The 20,126-nt window shown below is 38.7% G+C and overlaps 1 protein-coding gene across 1 annotated transcript in view; it reads left to right on the top strand.

Moving 5' to 3' along the window:
• lingo1a (leucine rich repeat and Ig domain containing 1a) overlaps positions 1-20,126 on the top strand; it is a 77,860-nt gene that overhangs the window by 18,300 nt on the left and 39,434 nt on the right. Inside the window, exon 2 of the mRNA XM_017033256.2 lies at positions 17,598-17,739. The gene's annotated coding sequence lies outside the window, so the exon portion shown is untranslated. The remainder of the gene's footprint in view (positions 1-17,597; positions 17,740-20,126) is intronic.

Here is a 20,126-nt window from a genome sequence, read left to right as displayed (position 1 = left end):
CTGTGATTGACTTAAGTGCCGCCATAGCATCTGTACCTTTAGAGGCCAACTGATTGACAGTTGTTTGTTTTTCTGCCTGTGTGCAGTGTTAGCGTAGAAGCCCACGTCCCACTAACTGAGCCTCTCACACACACACACACACACGCAGTCTTGACAACAGCGACTGTGGCGTTCTCGTCGGAGTGTGGGGAGATGTTGCGTAACAAACTCTGACAATGAGATGGAGAGAGAGGAGAGGTCAAGTAGAAGGAGAACATTGTGAATTTGGTGCCGTTTCTACTGGTGACCTTTGCCCTCACTTCTCTTTTATTTTCTTCTCTGTCCCTGTTTTTTGTTTTTTTTTTTTTGCTCAGTCACACTTTCTGCACATTTTCTCTTTAAGAATCAAATCCACAAAGCCTGAGACTCTCTGTCTCCACGTCCACATTCCTAAAGTTATATTCCACCCAACGTCTACAGTTTCCATTCCCATTATTGGAGTCTGTATTTGTAGTTGAGAAAAATCAGGTTGAGACCGGAGAAGGGAGGATGATGCAACTATTTAATTAATTTTCTAGCTCTCAACATCTACCAGTGCATGAGAATGGAATGCACACTAAAATGTCATATAGCACAGAAATGTAACATGGAACTTTGTAAACTCACACTGATGAAACTCGGGGCACTCTAACTTTGCACAAAAAAAAAAAAGTAACTCTAAAGTAACTTTTTGACTAGTTCCTTAACAGGAAGAAACGCTGAAACGTCATTTTAAGAATAAAATATAATTATTATACATAGAAGTACATCAGATGAATTGAAAAATGAAAGTATTTTATTGTTTAACTCATTATGTTAAAGAGGTTTTTGTGAAGAACCAATTTTATAAACGACAGGAGAGCGTTAGAAATTGCGGGGAGCTGGCCGTGGTGCTGAATTTACACCTGCCGCTTCTATCTTTGGATGCAAAAGTTGATGTGAAATTTGTGCAGGACTTACAGTAAGAGGACTCTTTCTTTAAATTGTATCACCCCACTGCCTCCCCTCTGCTCCTCTGCTCCCACATGCTCTGTTTCACAGCATTTACCATTGCTTGCTCTATAAATTTTAATAGCTTTTGGAACAGCTCGGACTGCAAACATTTATCTTTTCTCCTCTTAACGTTTGAAAAAACAAACCGATCTTCACGGGGAGACCATTGTGTTATCACCATATATATTTCCATAGAGAGTAAAAAAAAAGCAATGTCTTTCCGCAGGCACAAAAAGTCAATACTTCTTTATACCACTCTTTTGTTTTGGTTAAGTCCTATGTAAATTAGTTCACTGACCAGATCTCTGGTACCAATCTGTGCCTCAACATTTTAAAGATGTTTAAAGATTAATTTTGCTTTGATTTTTTTGTCATGATGTTGATGGAAGCTATTCTTTATGCAGTCCTTTTTAATTTTTATTAAAGCTTGAATACAAAAAAAAAATGCAATTTGCAAAAATTCACCACATTCCGAGTTCCAAACACAAGGCCACACGACTATTGTTGATGCCAATTTTACATCAGCGTTGCCAGAAAATTTTAGTAGACTCCAAAAACTCAGTGTTTTTCCTGTTATTTTTCCCTCAGCCGGACACCAAGGTCTGTGTTTTTGCCAAAGGTTGTGCACTGATTGACAGATCAGTGAGTCATATTGAATCAGGACGATATTCTCCCTGTGCTTTCCTTTTCCCATTCATAAACAGATTGCAGACATTGCCCTGAGTGTAGATACAGGAAGAACATAATGGTACCAAACAGTTCTGGCAGACTGCATCCGTATGTATTTCATCTTGTCCTCCCTGAGCTGAGCGTATCCTGGGTGTTGTACAGACCATTTGTCCGGTCCAACAACACAATAGTCCATTGTTTCAGGGCTGCAGTGATGAAATGCTGTAAAAAACCCTGCTGCAGATGATGCTTATCAGGAGCAGCGCTGCAGTTTCTTCTTCTCTGCTTTCTTCCTGTACGTGTCACCTGGGCCAACCGATGAATCAGACCTGAAGAAAACTTTGCTTCCACGCAACATTTCCTGCAGATATTTTTTCATCATCGCATTAGGTCCTAAGAATCTTTACGTTCGTAGGTCAAAAAGTTTCCTTACTCTGTGCACTGGGCGTTTGTTTTGCAGCAGTGAAAGCAACAAAAATGTGTAATATTCTCTAGCATACCCATAACATTTTCATTGCTTCACAGAATTAAAGAACATTTACCCAGTCAGGATTTGGTGACGGGCCAGATTAAAGTGGAGGTGTTGAGGTAACGAGAAAATTAGACAAAATTAAATGCTGTAAAATGTCCAAGGTGAGGCTGTTTCTCTCTCAGACATTTAATTAAAAAGTAAAAGAAAAGTCAAATTGATATAAAAAAAACCTTAAAATTGATCTTTTAGACTACGATTAAATGTTTTTTTCCACTGAATATCATTTGAATATTATTTTGTTTACTTTAAAGATCAACTGGAAAGTGTTTGCTCTTCACATATACAGTGCATAGTTTTGGTTCCCAAACTTTTCTGGCTTGTGTTGGAAACTCCAGAGAGATTTTTTTGCTAGTGATTGCAGCCGTCAATTAAGATGCTACATTTCTTTGAACTACATTTATATATTTATATACAAGTGAAATGATTCAGTTGTTAAAGTTTGTGTGTGGTGTTTTAATCATAATTTGAAAGAAAAATAATTAATTGAAAATTCCCTTTTTTTAACTACCCCAGATGACCTCACATACGGTCACGAAGCGAAGGTTGATAAACACTGTTGTACAGACTAAATATACAGTAGTGAGCATAAATAGTTGTATGTAGTCAAACACATAGAAGCTACATTGATCATCATAGATTCTATTTGTTTCATTTATTTTGTTTTATTGTATTTCCTAATAATCAACCAGGAATTACACAGTTAACCTGTGTATTGTTTATTCCTATCAGTATTTATTTTTTTCTCTATGTGCAAACTAACATTCAATAGTTCTAAGAACTGCATTGCAAAAATATTTTTTTAATGTCACCGTCCAATACCCCAACTGTTCCCTACATTCAATGACAGATTCCATGGAGTTCAGTCTCACAGCTCATGCTTAAAATGACATCGTCGTTTATGTTGTCTTCAACATAAAGGGAGAGATAAAATGAGAAAAATAGATCCTCGGAAACGCAGAGCGGGGATAATGACACGGTGCAGCAGAAGCACTGACACGCAGAGAACGAGATGGGAAAATATTTGCATCTTAAATAGACCAGCAAATTAGGAAGGTGTGTCTGCGAAGGTGACGGTAAAGAGTGAGGGACGTCAGTGCGCAGCGTGTGTGTTGACTGCAGCATCGGTCCGAATGTCAGGAGTCAAACAATCAAAGACAGAATCTTCTAGAACAAAGTCTCAAATGCATCTCACAAATGTCTCAGGGATGTTGAGAGGATCTCTGTACGTATCAGTTCGGTAATATACAGGAAATGATATAGAAAAATATACATCACTTACATGTCAGACTCTTCTGATGTTTTTATGACCTAGATTATGATGTTAACACTGTGTTAGCACAGGCGAGTGACATGTACTGTACAGGGAATGAATGGAACTTGTGTTGTAAGTTGAGGATGCCCTCAATTAGATGGGAATGATTTAAAGCAGCACGTGAGAAACGTTGAAACGTTGACAAGTCAGTGACTCATGTTGATTGTCTCATAACATAGGTGAACTCACAGGAATAAGCATCATCAGAGACTTGACCTTATTTGACCATAATAACTGCCTGTATTGATAAATGTCAACAGAGAAAAGGAAGCACAGACAAATCAATGTGTTGCATCACTTCAACCCAGTCGGGCTTAAAAAGGATAAAAAAGCCTGAAAGTAATGTGAAAACACAACAAGGGTTTGATCACAACAAAACTGAGCTAGATCTCGCTGACTGTTTGTTTGTTTGTTAAATTTCTCTCCTGTATTTTTTATTTTCAGTCAAGCGTCATTGTTGAGGCGATGTCATCACCAATACTTTTTTATTAATTCATTGACATAAAAGACATGAAGTAGTACTATATAAGATGTAGTTGAACTTCACAGAAAGAACCAGATGAAATACACACACACACAGTTCTGCAGTACTGTCTGGTACCATTACGTTCTTCCTGTATCTACACTGAGTGCATCGTCCACTCATCTGTTTATGAATCGGTAAAGGAAACCATAGAGAGAATCTCTTCCTCAATGAGATGATTCTTCATGATTCACTGATCTTTCAGTCTTAAAACACTTGGCAACAATGTCTGTAAGTGCCATTGCCTTACACTTGGAGGGTTGTTGGTTCGATTCCAGATTTACTATAGGGTTATATGCCAGCACCCTGGCAGCCTTGCTGTCAGTAGGTAGTCAGCGGAGACTGCAGTCTAAAGTATTTTAGTGGTCAGGAGTAGAAAAGTACTTCATAAGTACAGACCGTTTACCATAAGTACAGACCATTACCAGTTATAGTGTCGCAATAAAAGCTGAGAGAACGGTAAATATGTCTTTATCATGTATTTATTCAGGAGTTTGTCCAAAAAACACACAAAAAACAGCACTTTACAACATCTTTCCAGACAACCTGACACTAAAGAATATAAACCTCATAACCTGTGAAGACATGATTTTACAACAACTGTGTCAGTGTGGAAGAAACAGTGAGAGCAGTAAAAGTTTGGAGACAAATTATGGTCCAAAGTCACAGGTGGTGATGAAAAGTCCAAGTAAAATGTATTGGAACACGGCATTAACAAAAAAAGAATTAAACTAAACGAAGTACGTGATTTCATGGATATTTCTCAACAATATTGAAGCAAAAACGTATCTCTTTAAGAGTGGACTGGGTTAGGGTTACTTTTATATATATATTTATTTTTTTATATTAAGCTGAGAATAGCTGCAGTCCACCACTGGCCAACATTTATTTATTTATTTATTCTTTGATTAAAGCCATTTACATTTATAATGTAATGTCTTTTACTGGTTTCTTCTTTGAATCCACTTTAACAGTTTCCTAAACAACTCCCAGTGTAACTTCTTTAATGGCCTCTCTTTCCATTTGCCTTTTCTGCAGCCTGGTTGTTGTTGACCATCTCTCAGATTAGGCTGTGACGACGACCAGTGCCTCATTATCCACTGACCGCTGCACATGTGACGCTTCCATCCCCGTATGTCCCACTGTGACACCGTGAACTCAGTCAGTCACAAGAACTAGGCTAATGATTTACAGGAGAAATCGTCTAAAAATAAATATTTTTTCCTCTCTGACAGGAACTTTCTCCGCCTTTGACAACATGACTAGGGAATAACACCCTGAAACATACAGTTCTTTCTGGATTTATCTATAATTAACCCAGATTAGGACGATGTTCACTGTATTTTACAAGGTCACATCAGATACAAGATAATTCTTATCAGCGTGAATGACTACATCATACTGTAGATCAGCGCTGATATTCAAACCTGGCTGCAGATATAACGGTTTTCTGGTTGTTTGCCCTTCGTCACAGGAAAGTCATTGTTATCAGGTCAGCTGCAAACAACACCTGCAGTAGAGAAGTTCTGTGTGGGAGGTGGCTTTGAATGTCGTGTCTTTGAAAGTAGTGAAACTGTGTCAGTCTTGTTGCAATTTCTGGTACTTTGCGTAGTTGAGTGACAGACGCAGGAGGAGTCGACATTCCTGTTTTTTTCACATCCATTCTATTGTAGTTTAGATTGAATTCTTCCATCTTTGATTTCAGAGACCATCACTTCAACACAAAAGCTCCACAATTTCTAACTTTTGCAGTTATATCAACAACTTTTGCTTTGGAACATCGTAGGTTTTACCGCCAGTGAAAAGTGAACTGCAGATTTAAGAGATGTTTGACGCACATTTGTCAAAATGTATTCTTAGCATAGGGCAAATATTAACCACTGAGCTCCTATTGGTACAAGAGTTCTGGTAATTTAGTACATCATTGATTTTCAGTTGGACGACATGGTTAGCACTCTTGCCGTACAGCTGTGGTTTCCCAAAGACTGGGTCGCGACCCCTAGGTGGGTTGCAAGAGTTTTTTTGGGTTTTTTTTTTTGATCGTCTTGTATCATGTTTCCCAGAAGTTTACAAATAAAGTCTATTGACTTGGGTTGTGACGGTTTGTGACTTTTAAAATATGGGTCCCAAGAAAAACAGTTTAGGAAACCCTGGTTTAGAGGGACAATCAGGCTGGAGAGGTTTGGAGATAGATAAAGAGTTGTGAATATGACATTTCAGATTTAAGGCGGTTTGCAGTTGGAGTCATTTCTTTACATTTTTGTACAAACTTGTCCACTAACCATTTACAGCATAAAGTAAATGCAGATGATACCACAATGATTGGATAATGCTCTCACAGAAAACCTAATTAAAGAGCCATTTAGATCACTGAGAACTGTATTGATCCAGGTGGTCTGACTCAGGTGTGTTATTGAACTGCCTCGGTCGTGAAGGCGATCAATCAAGTTTCCGACACCTCTGCTGTCAGCCTGTTTCTGTCTGACAGTGAAAAAAAGTCCCCGCACCTCTTCACTCCATCACGCCCTGCCCACACCCCCCACACTCCCCGTCCCTCCGCCAGTGGAGTGTCAGCCCGGAGATCTTCACTGATAATAACTTACCAAGTGTGTGTGGCGTGTTGGTAAACAGGAAATAAAGAGGCAACTCAGACGGAGGCAGGAAATGTAGGTCATTATTTATTCCCAGTGAACAAAAACAAGAGACAAAAACAATAACAAAAAAGTTTTCCCCTCCATCAGACTTGATTAACTGGTGACCTATTTTATATAATATGGATATATTTATTATATTTATGATATAAAAACACATGTAAGTGTCTGGTCCCACCTACTGTGATGCTCTCTTGAACTATATCAAACAAATGGATATCTGTGTTAGTGCTTCAGTAAAAGACTTCAGACACTTGGTCAGATATCTCAACATGTGTTTAACTGCAGTCCATACATTATTTAGCTGTCAGAAAATTCCACAGTCATTATTTTTCTGTTCAAAACAGAACAGTATAGAAGACTGATCAGCTCTGGAGGTGTGGGCCCAGACAGAGCTAAGTAGGTCAACAAACACCAGTGGAACCGTGTCTGCAGTCTGAACTGATTGTGGTGAAAAATGACAAAAACTTGGAAGTCAAGAAAAATAAAATCAAGGTTTTCCCATAACGTTGCGTAGCCTTGCTTAACTTCTAGCACACAGTAAGGATATGTAAATTAGGATTATGATTATTTATATTATGTGTCCATATGGATGGGGCTAAGACCAATGACCAATGTTTGTTCTTTTTTGTTTGTTTTTTATGAGGTAGCCAGGGCTTTGCTCTGTGCTGAGGCATGCTGGGTCAGCAGACGCAGGGTGGAGGATGTCAACAGACTAAACTCTCAGACAGTGGTGTCAAAGCTCAGGCTCATCTTGGACAGTGACTCACATCAACTCCGTGTGGCGCTGGTCAGACACAGCAGCACCTTCAGTAGAAGACTTTGTTCCACTAAGCTGGACCACAGAGAGCCACGGGAAAGAATTTCTGCCCAAAGCCATCCGACTCTGACCCCTCCTACTGGGTGTTATCAGTATTACCCCTAGTCAAGGTACTACAGTACAACTGCACATTTGTCCTTGCTGCTGTGTGTTGTAGTTGTAGTTCTGATTATATTTAAATATTTCATAAACATAAAGTTTCTATGATTGACACATACTGTAGCTGCATGAGCTGTTGTAATACCAGTTGTGTCCTCCTGGGGATGAAACATCACAGTGTTGTTGCACATTGTTTTACCAGAGACAGCAGATGAAAACGACAGAAGTGTGAACATATTTATCCTCTGCTTGTGTCAGACCTGTTTGGCAGAGACTGCCTTTGGACCTGGTTTGTCATTAATCCACAGTCAGATTACACCAGTGAATTATACATGCCAGTGTGAGCGCTGTTATTACTTAAATGTGTGCATCTCCTTGTTATTCCTTCCTGGTCTCTGGATGAATAATTGAAGCCTCATCTGTGTGGTGCTGAATCGAGGAGAGAGATGATTTGGGCCAACTGCCGCCGTGGTATCCAAGAAAATAGCTGCTGTTGGTCCCTGACTGTGAATCCTGCTCCATCTGCCTTACTTTGTCAAACACAAAGATTAATGCTGCATTCTCAGGGCTTTGGGTGTAAAAACACTTAAATGAGTCTTATGCTGTGGTGCGGCCTACTGTGGGGGAGTTTTTTCCCCACAGTGTGTACAAATGGCAATTTTTAAAGACATAGGGAACACATCACTGTCTGCTTTTAGTAAAAAATCCAGCCATGTGTTCCTGCAGTGTGACTTCTTTTTTGGTCCTTTCTGCAGCTTCACATCACTTTAACTCACAGCCATTTTTTTTATTTTATTTTATATTTTAGATCTACATCAGTGGAATAGTGCCTATATAAAGGCTACGATTAAAGCAGACATGCCTGTATGTGAAGGCTGTCTTTTATTAGACCCCAGTCCCGTGAATGGACAGAGGAGACGATGTAGAAGTCAAGTCCGCTCACAAAGGCAAAAGCTGCCCTTCTTCAAGGCGTCAATCAAGCTGACAGACAGTGCTTATCTCCCCTTGAGAGAGAAATGGACCGAGGCCTCTCGTCATTCTGTCACTTGATCCGTATGGGTAAAACCTGCAGAGTCTTTCACCAGTTCATCAGTTGCGGATCATAGATAAGGCCTTTGAGAGGGGGGTTGAAATCTCAGCAGGGGGCCTGGGGAGGGTCTTCTGGTCCGAACCATAGTGTTAGGATCACAGAATGTAATCTGATGGGATTTTAGTTATTCGAGTGAAAATGAAGTCAAAGTGAATGCAGACGAAAAGACCAGCTGAAGCTACAGCGTTTTATTATAATGTCTGATTAAATATCAGAAACAACAATAATAATAAAATATAGATCTAGAGAAAAACCTGACCTAAAACCAAGAGTACATTTTATTTTAATTACAGTTCGAACTTGACTTCAACTTTAAATTGATCTCATTTAGTTTCAAAATTAAAGTTGAAATGTTTGTGCTGCCTTTAAAAAAAAAATTCAATATTTAAATTGATTGTGAAAGATCAAGCAGCGTCAGCGTTTTTACATTCACATCTAAAATGATACAGGCTGATTTGTGAACCCCAGCCAGTCAGGGGCTGGATGTCTTCTCAAATCACAAATTAATATTCGAGATCCTTAAAATCCACCTCCTTTGCACTTTTCCCTATTTGCGCTCATGAAAAAGCTAAAGCACATTTGGCAGCATTTTGTGTTAGTCATGCAATAAATCACAAATTGTTTCACACCAAAGCCATGAGTCATTTCACACCATCTGCTTCCTCTCGACTTCTGCCCTCTTTGGATCCACCTATCGTCTTTCCCCCACTTTACTGTGAGATTAATAATCTGACTCCAGTGACTATTATTTGTATTTGCTTTTTTTCTAATTTAATAATCTGACTCCAGTGACTATTATTGGTATTTGCTTTTTTTCTAATTTAATTATTTTTGGTAATCCGGTTCTACTGCAAATACTTACAGCTATTCCCATAGTTATAATGTTGGCATTAGATCATGGGCCAGATATGGACTGTGCCAGGAGTTTAGGAGCAACTCTTTTACCCTAACTGATAGCTGTCCAAATACACATTTAGGTCTGTATGTGTAATTATAGTATCGTAATATATATATTTTTTTCATCTTTTAATTAAAGCACAGGTTCTGAGGTTCCTTACCGGTCATGTCTTATTAATTCATACTGCTTTCATGTGAATGTTAAACCTGACACACGTCCTGTGTCAGCAGTCCAGTAAAATGTGAGATGATCAGAAATTATAGCCCTCTACCTAGCACTGTGACTCTGCTGTTAATTTTATCAGACAGTCTTTCCCCCATGTGGAGAAATACGAGTCAGTTATCAAAGGAACGCCGGTTCTTTTATGGGCGCTGCAATGATGCTCTGCCCTTAGAAATATGCTTAGAATGTCAAATAGTTCTGCAACTTAATCCTGTCAGTAAACTTTTCCTTAATATTATAATTACGTCTGGACTGAAATCGCTGGCGAGCCAAGATTGCAATTACCGTAAGTGATGACAATATTTCAGTATTTTACGATGAGAGACACCCATTTGGGAAATTACAGAGGGGGTGGGAAGGTGGGTGTGCTTTGTCATTAAACAATATACTGTATATGATGTTTTGACTCATGATGAGTGTGTTATCACTGCGCTCCGTTCACCCTAATGCCTTGAAAAGTCTTCTGTTTTACAATTGTACCATTCATTATGTGAATAAAGTCTGAATACAGCAAGGTTTAAATAAAACAACGCTAACGCAATTCAAGCACCAAAACTCAAAACTGTAAAATTATGAGCTTTTCAGAGGTGAAATGGAAAAATGATTGGCTGGTATCAACATGTGGGGCGCTGTGCCAACTGTAAGCAGCAGCAATATCCATATTACCTAGTGTACATATAGTGATAGCAAACATGCTACATGTAGCATTTTATCCACTTTCTCTGATTTCAGATAGAAACCAAAAGGGAGAAATACTTTTCAAGGACAACTAAAACATTTCCAGGACTTTCCAGGATGTAAGAGAAACTAGACTATAAAAGTCTCTAGTTTAACATTTACTTCCTAACTTTATTTTGGACAACAGTTAACTTTTCTTCAGACACTAATTTATCTCTTCATGCCAAACATCTTTGATGGAAAGATTCATAAAACCATTGAGGCATAATATTCAGGGACACACTGCTTCTTAATGACATTATAATTACACAGCCGTTTGCCTCTGTGAAGCAAATTATTTGATAGATTATCTTGAAATTAGAGTAGAGTTGTGCAAAATGAGAACCATCATCGTGATTGGTCCGTTGACGGTGCCCTGCGTACTGTGGTAAAAGATGGGAGTACACCGTGTCGTCAGGTATTTCAGCCTCTACATTTGGGAAACAAACAGCGCCACAATTCTCATCAGATTTTTGTATCTTTCCACTAATTATCTTTTGCAAATGAGCAATTGATTATTTGCTTATCTATAAATTAAAGTGAACCAGCGACGCTCCTCGGACGCCTCTCTTATCTGCACACTTCAAACTGCTGACTTTTAATTAAGGAAAAGAACTGATGTTGCAGACCTTCACCTGCTGACATGGACGACGTCGTACCGACTGTCCTTCTGCAAAAATTCAAACAAAATTTGATGAGTGCTCTAAATTTGATAAATTGTTGATTTCAAATTTATGAAATTTGATAAATTGTTGATTTCAAATTAATTTATATTCAAATATTTATACATTTTCAGAACTCCTTTTGAGGCATCTTACAGAATGCATATAAACATTGATGTGAATATTATGAAAAAAAGGTGACAAATATTTGGGCTAAATTCAGATGCAGGGAATAAAACATTCATGTTTAACACAGTTTAGTGAGAACATCTGTGAAGGTGACAGATTATCAAAACAAACTGACATCTACATTTTTACTGCCTTCTCCAGAAAACACACACTGATATTGTTTTGACAGAACGGGATTGTTTTTGCCATCTCAACATCTTCAGACATTTGGATTTTAAATTTAAGAATCCGTTTCGAGAATAAACCTGACTTCAACGATGCAGGAGGGTCGATGTAGAGAGACTCTCAAAATAAAGCAACAGTGACTTCATTAAACCAGACATTGATTCTTACTGTTCTTTTCCTTCACTGTCAGTTAAGACGTATTGAGTGAAATCATTGATGTTTTTTTTTTGTCAATGTATTTCACTCATGTACAAAATTTGATTAGCATTTCTACATTCTTTTGTGTCCTTTTCCTCTATTCTCCTACATATGCTTCCCTCTTTTTTTCTGTGTATATTTTTTCCACACATATTGGCGCTGATGTGTCAGCCTTTACTTATTAGTATTAGTTATTGCCGGTTATCGCCCAGGCCATGAAGGAACCCTGGAGCTAAATGTTTATTTTTCTTCCACAGTGACGATAACACTTTCAGGTCTTTTTTTCCCTAATGTTTACGTTTGCTTTTTATGAAGGCATGAAGGGACAATAGGGAGCGCTACATCATACAAACTGACACGCAGCTCATTGCTCGGACCGTTTAAGTGAGTATCATTCTGCACCATCAGCACTGCATGAAGCCCTGAGGGAACCTTTACTTCTGGAGACTGACAGGAAATCATGCAGCACATATTTACAGCGCAAACAGCAATTTATTTATTGGCATATTGAGCTCCAGTTGACCAATGGCAAAAAAAACAAACAAACAAACAGGGTTTACATTTGGTCCAGAATTCAGTTTTTTTCTAAGCAGATTAAAATTTAGTGAATACATGTGATAGTCTGTACTATGTCAACAAGACAGAAGAAAACAGAACTCCATTTTTATTGATGCTTTTTTTTTTATTCAAAATGATCGAATAAAAAGATACAAAATGTTTTCTAGGCCGACTAATTTGCAGATTGGAATTATAGGAACTGTAATGTTTTTGCTTTTGACTTTGAGAGAGAGACACACGTTTCTCAAATGTATTCATGAAATTCCATTTTCTGCTTAAAATGTAAAATAAGTTCCTTTCAGGTCTTTTTCATTTTCACTTTCACCTTTGACAGAAAGGGAGAATTTAAAACTCTGCAGGGATTCCACAGGAAAGAATTAGAAAGAAAGGACTCATAATACAAGTGTCACAGGCCACAGTACAGAACGTAAAGGTGTGAGCTAAGTCTTTAATAATGTGTTCTGTCTCTAAGGTTGGTCACATGACTGTGTCACGCTCACCTTCTGAATTTAGAGTTTATTCCCTACATTTTCTAAACTGTGCTCTGCCTTCATGTGATTCTTTGTGGTTCGTTCTAGATGAACAAGTCAAATCCAGGACACAAATGATATTTCAACAACAATGTTGAATGATATAAAGAATCAGCACAAGAACAGAAAGGTAAAGGTATATGAAACAACAACAAAAACAACAAACGTCAGCCCTAACAAGGGTCAGGAGGAACAAGCTAAGGTCTGGACAAAACACCGCTCCACACAGAGACAAAAGAAAACCTGAGCAGCAGTGAAGCAGGGTTTAAATAGTGAGGGGAGGAGTTAATGTTAATGGACCACAGGTGAGGAGAGTTATGTAATCACCTTGGAGGGAAACACAGGAGGTGGAGACATGTGGACAATTAGTTTGAGAAACAGGAAAACAATGAGCAAAAGCTAAAGAAAGGAGAGAACTAACCTAAAAAAAGAGAAGCTTATTATGTTGTAATTTGTTTTTGGGGTGCATGTTCTTTCGTCGTTCCGGGTTTAATGTTTATGCAAAATTAGATAAATTAAAAAAGTTTGTTTCCATATGAAAAGATCTACATTACATATCTGGAGAGAAAGGAAAAAACATCCACAATTGCTTTAAATCTTTCAATAAATATTAAGTTTGGTCCGCGACTTTGTCCCCATTTTTTGATTTTAATTCAGGAAAGTTTTCTTATGTTTTCTTGATTTCTGACATTACTATACAGTAAGATATAAAATAATTTGCCTTGGATTCACATGGACCACTACATGGTCCTAAACTAAACTGCATAAATGTCCCTTTTAAATTTCGGCACCTGATTTTAATAAAAAAATGAAAAATATCAGTGTAAGACAATGTCTACCCTATAATCCTTTAGAAACATTTTCTATCAATAAATTAAATATTTTAAATATATTCTTTTTTGGAGTTGGTGTTTAACTAAAGCAGTTTTCCGATGCAGTTTTTTACACTGCATTTTAAAAAATATATATATAATTGACTCAGTAAATCTTTACAGGTTGTCTCCCGAGGAAACCAGAGTATAAATTCTAGTTGAACCCAGATTAGCTCACGACTTAGTTCTGGTAAATCTTCCTCACTCCTACTCATGCTCTGTGAATGGTTCCAAAAACACATTTCTGGAACATATCCGCTGATGGAAACTCCAGCAAGAAAGAGTTTTTAAGGTAGGTGGTTGATAGATGTTGCAGGAAAAAAAAAGTTTTACCCACTGTGTCTGCAACTGTAAGGAAAACACTGCAGGATTCCTGTAAGTCAGCGAGGCCATGACCATGGAGCATCGGCGCCTGGAGGCGGTGTGTTCCACGCTGCTGATGCTTATGCCACAGGTGGCCTGTGGTGCAACCTAATCCTTTATAAAATTGAAATGTTTCTGCCTTGGGATGAGGTTGGGGGTGTGAGCGTGATGCGACCGTCCCCGAGGAGTCAGTCAACCATGTGCACGAGGAGAGATAGCCTAATCTTGTAAGAGGCAGGTGGGAGGGGTGATGTATTAAGTCGCAGGCTATCAGTAGCAAAGACTCCCGCTCAAGGAGATGATTTGTAAAGTCATTTAAGCGTTTGATAGAAACCGAGAAACTATTTTTGTGTCCTTCCGGCGGGATTTGCTTTCTTTTTTAATCCATTATCATCATATGCATAGATTATTTATTTCAATAATTCACACACTTAACCTTGAAACTACTCCTCTGCTCACACTTTTCCGCAGAACGATTTTTGGCCAAATATTGAAACGAGTTACCAGTTTTAGTAGTTTTATTGTTGCTAATGTCGTAATTGGACGTCAACAGGTGTGTCGTAACATCTTTTATATCGTAACAAATCTAACGGTAAAACCAGTGCACAGGTGATTGTGCTGAAAAGCCGTTACGATGTATCGGCACATTTCTGAGTTTGAGTACGAGTAATCGGCACATTTCTGAGTTTGAGTACGAAGTATCGGCCCGATTTAACGAAGTATCGGCCCGATGCCAATACTGGTTTTGTTGCATCACGCATGTCACACTTGATATCGTTATGATATCGTTCTTACAAAAGGGTGGTCATCCTGCCAATATGAACCCAGTGGAACTATTTCTATCTGAATATCTGAAGGTTGATTTTTTTATTATCTCTAATCAACATCAATCATCTACATCGACGATACATTTCGGTTGTGATTCATCATAAACGTCCTAATTGAGTCTCCGTGAACCAGCTGTATCATGGTGTGACATTTGGTAGCTGCTTCCAACTTAGCACACTGTGTTCAAGCTAATTCAGCAGCAGGTTGGATGGAGCGGTGAGGTCTGGTCAGTGTGATTGGCAGGACTAATTATTGAAACCTGGCTTTAAGTGAAGGAACAACAGTCAAACAACACTTGTGGTTAAATACCTGCACAATGAGCATTTGTTCTTAGTATTACAGTGTGTAGATGAAAGTAAAGGCAAATACTCCAAGGATCCACCCATTACTGACCGGACAAACCAGATGTTTTTCTAATAATCTAATAATAAGTCTGCAGCCCAAGAACATATCTTAATTTCATCCAGAGAGCGTTTCTCTGCCTCCAGCTAACCTATAATTGTTAAGTCTGGAATCTTCTGAACTACAATTTACTTATTTATCTTGTTGTTTTTCTTCCATCAAAATAAGACATGGTTGTGTCTTATTTTCAGTTTCTGTGAAAACATGCTCTGCCTTACTGCGTTCCCCTGTTTCCAATTACCTCTGCGTGTCAGTTCTGCTGATGCTCCCTCTGCTCCGTGGACGCTCACTTTAAAAAGAAAATTAGAAAGACTTTCGTTGTGAAACATGAACTGTAGTTGTTACTGTGGTTTGTTTTTCATCATTTAGCTGTAGTTATTTTGGAATGACATACAGTACCTACACAGATATAAGGAAATATGTTACTGGGGGTTAGGGGGGAGGTGGGTGAAACTGCCTTTAAGGTATGTGAATTTCTTCAGGACCACTAGAAGTGTATGGTGGTGCTCTCAGCTGTAGGAATGTCTGTACTGAACTTTTGGAACATGGAATGCTGCAAATGTTGATATATAGCCCCTCCAGGGGGCAGTACACACACTTCAGTTGTTAGGGAGGGTAAGGATCAGCTCAGATCAGAAGAGACCAAGTTTGCAAAGATATACAGTACATTCTTCTTTTGTTGTGACAACTCAGTGGTGAAATGTTCAGTTTTTATATCGGCTTATGTAGACAAATCTGTCCAGTTTAACATTTAACATGCTGTGAAGTTTATATACATGGAGTAATTTCAAAGAAACCTGTTATCCTAGTCCTGGTCTCCATACTGCAATACTCACACTATGGAATAAAACTTTCTCACCCTTTACTTTGAAGCCAAAATGTGATGAAACAGAGCGTTGCCAGTTATTAGGTCTATAAACTATAGAACAGATGAAAGTGTCTCTGTAGCTGCTGTCACAGTCGATGGGAATGTTTTCTCGACGAAAATTAAGCATGAGTGGCTGCAAATGTGGGCAAATATATTTGCAGAACATTTCCTGCAAATATGTTTGTGTCTGGACTGTACTTTTCACTGTGAAATAACTTGGGTCAGAACAGATATAAATACACGACTTTTCAAACAGGAGCCAACAAGATGCTGCTGATTTGTTTGACTGATTCTTATATTTTGGATAAACTGATGCTCGGTTATGATCATAATGGACCAAAGCTGCCTGTAAGTGCTCCCAGTAGCGTCTAGTGTGAAATACTGCAATAGAACATTTTGCTCTTTAAAATGTGAAGATTAATGACTTCGGCACCAGCTCTTTTGTTATTTATTTTCCGTAATGAAGGAACAAATTATCCGTGGCGTTCACAAAACTCTGACACGCTAAAGATCTCGGCGACACAGTGAAAGTCTGATCATCTCTCACCCGCAGGGCGGAAATGGAGCATGTGTTTATTATTGGCAGGAAGCAAAGATGTGAAATTCAAAGCAAAGACGAAATGTGGTCATGTGTCTTTACAAAGTGGTTCTTTGTTGTGAAACTCTACAGGTTCATTCATCACAGTGAAGGTTTGAAGCCAGTATGACGTGAACGTGATTGTTTTATACAACGCTGTTGTTTTTTTGGTTCTTTTTAATACAAATGAATGGCTGTATTTTATCCTAGAAAATGGCAACAACTTGTAGCTGATTTAGGTTAAGAGGCTGGTTGTTGTGGTGACTCAGAATAGAATAGAGTCGCTAAATGTAAGGACGCCTTGGACAAACTTTTCACACTTTTTAATCACGCATCCATGCTTTATATCTTACTTTAGCCTCCATGCTAGCTGCTGCCTCGGTTACAGCTACAGCCCTTTGCAATGTTATAAACCTGTTGAATATTATCTAAGCATGTCATGTTTAGAAAATGTTTAGTTCTTAGGCTAAACTTGGTTTCAGATTCACATTTTAGCTTCACTCAGGAAATTGAACCAATAAAAACAGACACATCATGGAATGATTATTTATTAGATCAGATACAATTGTAAACCTTCAGTAATTAATGTATGCATTATGCATCGTGTAATATGCTTTACCGTGATGTCCATAATAAATCTTAAATAAGGTATTAACAAGGAACAAGTGGCCATAAAATGAGTTTTTCATTAATTCCATACTTTACCTTTCAGTTCAAATCCACCTCCAACATGACGGCCTCGACACATGGACATGACCAATATGAAACCGATCTTCAGACCCAGGTTCTTCTCTCTGAGACTGACCCTCAGTTTGCTCTTTTCTCTGCTTCCTCCCTGCAGGTGGTTGATTAAGTGAGGATGCTGTGAGGGTATGTGGATTAACAAGAGACCCTGTTCACATCAGACCTCCAGAGTCCAGCCTCGTGCACCGTAAGCATCGCCAGTAGCTCTTTGGACTCAGCTGGCTCCGCAATTACTGCCTGTAAGTATTACTGCAGTTCTTGAATTGCTGATCACAACTGAGGGCACAGACTTGTTGTTGAGTGGTCAAACCTAGGAATTGTTCACACGTGAACTGGATTGAACTGGATAGGGTTAAGGTTTGAGCTATTGCTCCTATTGTTCAGGATCCCATCTTTTCCGAGTACAATCACCATATTCAGTAATAACAAACAGAGTAAACCTGTGTCACTTTGTGATTTCATATTCGTCATTTTCTCCTCTGACAATCAACCATTTAGCTGAAAAAAAAATGTCGAAAAAAGGGTATGGAGTAAAAAAGAAAAGGCAGAGTGTACCTCAGTAATCACCCTGTGGTCTGTACTTATATCTGCCCATGGATGACCAGACAATTCCACTTTTCAAGGATGAAACATTACAGGAATTGAAATCACTTCAGCTCTTTGGCATCAATTGCTCTAAAATGGCCAATTTCCTGTCTAGGACGTGTGTTTTCACATTTTTATCATTCCCTGCCATAGTTATCTGGTTGCACTTCAGGCCATCAGTCATCTGTGCTGCGTTGAGAGGAAGCCTATGTGCAGTAAAACTGATGGACGGCCTTACGCATGACTGAAGATGTATGAGACCTGCAGGCAAGTTAGTGGGGCTTTTTCATTGTATTTTCAGCCATACCATAAGATGCCACCGGGAAAAGAAAGCTGTCCTTAAGCTGCCTGAGCAGAACCTTCTGCAGCTGGTGTTTAGGTCCTGTTGCTGGACAGGAGAGATAATTAATTTACTTCATAAACTGTCTTACGTTCCTGTGTCCTGATTGGCTGAAAGAGGCTTGAAACAAGTCATCAAAGTGAGCACAGTTTGAATGTCTAGGATTTATAGTCTGCTGTGCAAATGAAGGAATGTTGTCGTGTAATGAAGTGGTCAAATTAGCATGGCTTTTAAGATTCCGACACTGGCCACATGGTGGACAGACGATCACTGGTACATTTGTTCGATCTTGGGTCTTACTGTATGAAGTTTCCATGTTCTCCTTGTGTGGATGAGGTACACGAGGTACTCAGAAAAAAAAACACCAAACATGTCAATTAGCAGTTCAGTTGATGGTTTGTTTGTTTCTATATGTGGCGCTGTGATGGACTGAGGAACTGTTGAAAGCAGTCACCAATACAATGGTCCTCGCAAAACAAACATGAATCACATTCATTTCACATGCTTCATTAAAACCAATTATGATTGTCATGAACCATTACTGTCATTATGGTTCATGACAATCCCACGAACCATAACTGTTCTATGCTGTGTTTACTTTATTCAGATTTACTGTCTTGAAAGTCACTTTAAAATCCTTGAAGGAAACATTTTATGCGTGACATCAGGAAGTAATTCATCATTTGCATAAATAAAACTAAAGGTCATCTCTCAGCGAGCTCTGACAAAGGAAACTCTTTTTTTTTAATGGCTTGCACTTCATCTCTGTGAGGCTGTTACTCACTTTCTGTTTACTGATTAAAACATATTGTTTTCAACAATGCTTCATAAAATGTACAAGTGAGGATCCTTGAAGGAAAGTCCACTGGCTACCACTGTGGCATCATACAGTCCACATCTGTGTTCTTTTTTTATTACAGCGGTTGCATTTCAAACACGTTGCCCTGTCAATCTTCAAATACCAGGTTTTGCTGTAGACATCATTAGATGTTCCGCCTATATTTGCCTGATGTGGAATTCATGAGTCTCTCCTCAAAGAATGGACCGAGTGGAGCAGCCTGTTTATTTTCACTCCCTCAGACATAATTGGTTTCCTGTGCTCCAGGGCAGCACATCATTCTTTTCCAATTAAAGGAACTCCCCTTCAGTTGAATTCTTCAGTTTTAATACAACTTGTCAAAAGCAGGTAATAATATTCAGATTCCTGCCAAAGGACGCAGTTTTCATCAACTTTTCAAATTCAAACAAGCTACAGTGGAGTCTTTGTCTGTTCCCCCTGAAGATAATGTGTGAAATCCGACTCAGAACAAAATACTTTACAAGAGCCTGTGCGCCCGAACCGATGTTTGATGCTGTCTGGGCAAATTACATTGAAAAAAAAAAATCCACTGCAGTACTTTAATTTGCAATACGAAAGATGGAGGGATTATGAAAATCACTGCACCTAATCCTGCATAGTAACAAAAGGGCTAGCAACCAACCAAAATCAACACGTTCTCTTTCGCTCTAAATATCACTTTAGTTGATGTTTTAAATCCTTTGCCTTCGTGGACCACAACATATGGCGGCGGTAAAACCCAACTTTCAGCTGTTACATGTTTTTATTCACTCTGTTTACGTGCTTGTGCTCTTGCTCTATCTGACTGAGCACACTTAACTTAATGCAGGCTAATGCACCACTGCTATAATTCCTACTTGTAA

The sequence above is a fragment of the Cynoglossus semilaevis genome, chromosome 6 (assembly GCF_000523025.1).
Source record: "Cynoglossus semilaevis isolate Cse_v1.0 chromosome 6, Cse_v1.0, whole genome shotgun sequence".
NCBI lineage: Eukaryota > Metazoa > Chordata > Actinopteri > Pleuronectiformes > Cynoglossidae > Cynoglossus > Cynoglossus semilaevis.
Note: the sequence above shows the minus strand (reverse complement) of the source record. Positions and strands in the feature narration are given on the sequence as shown.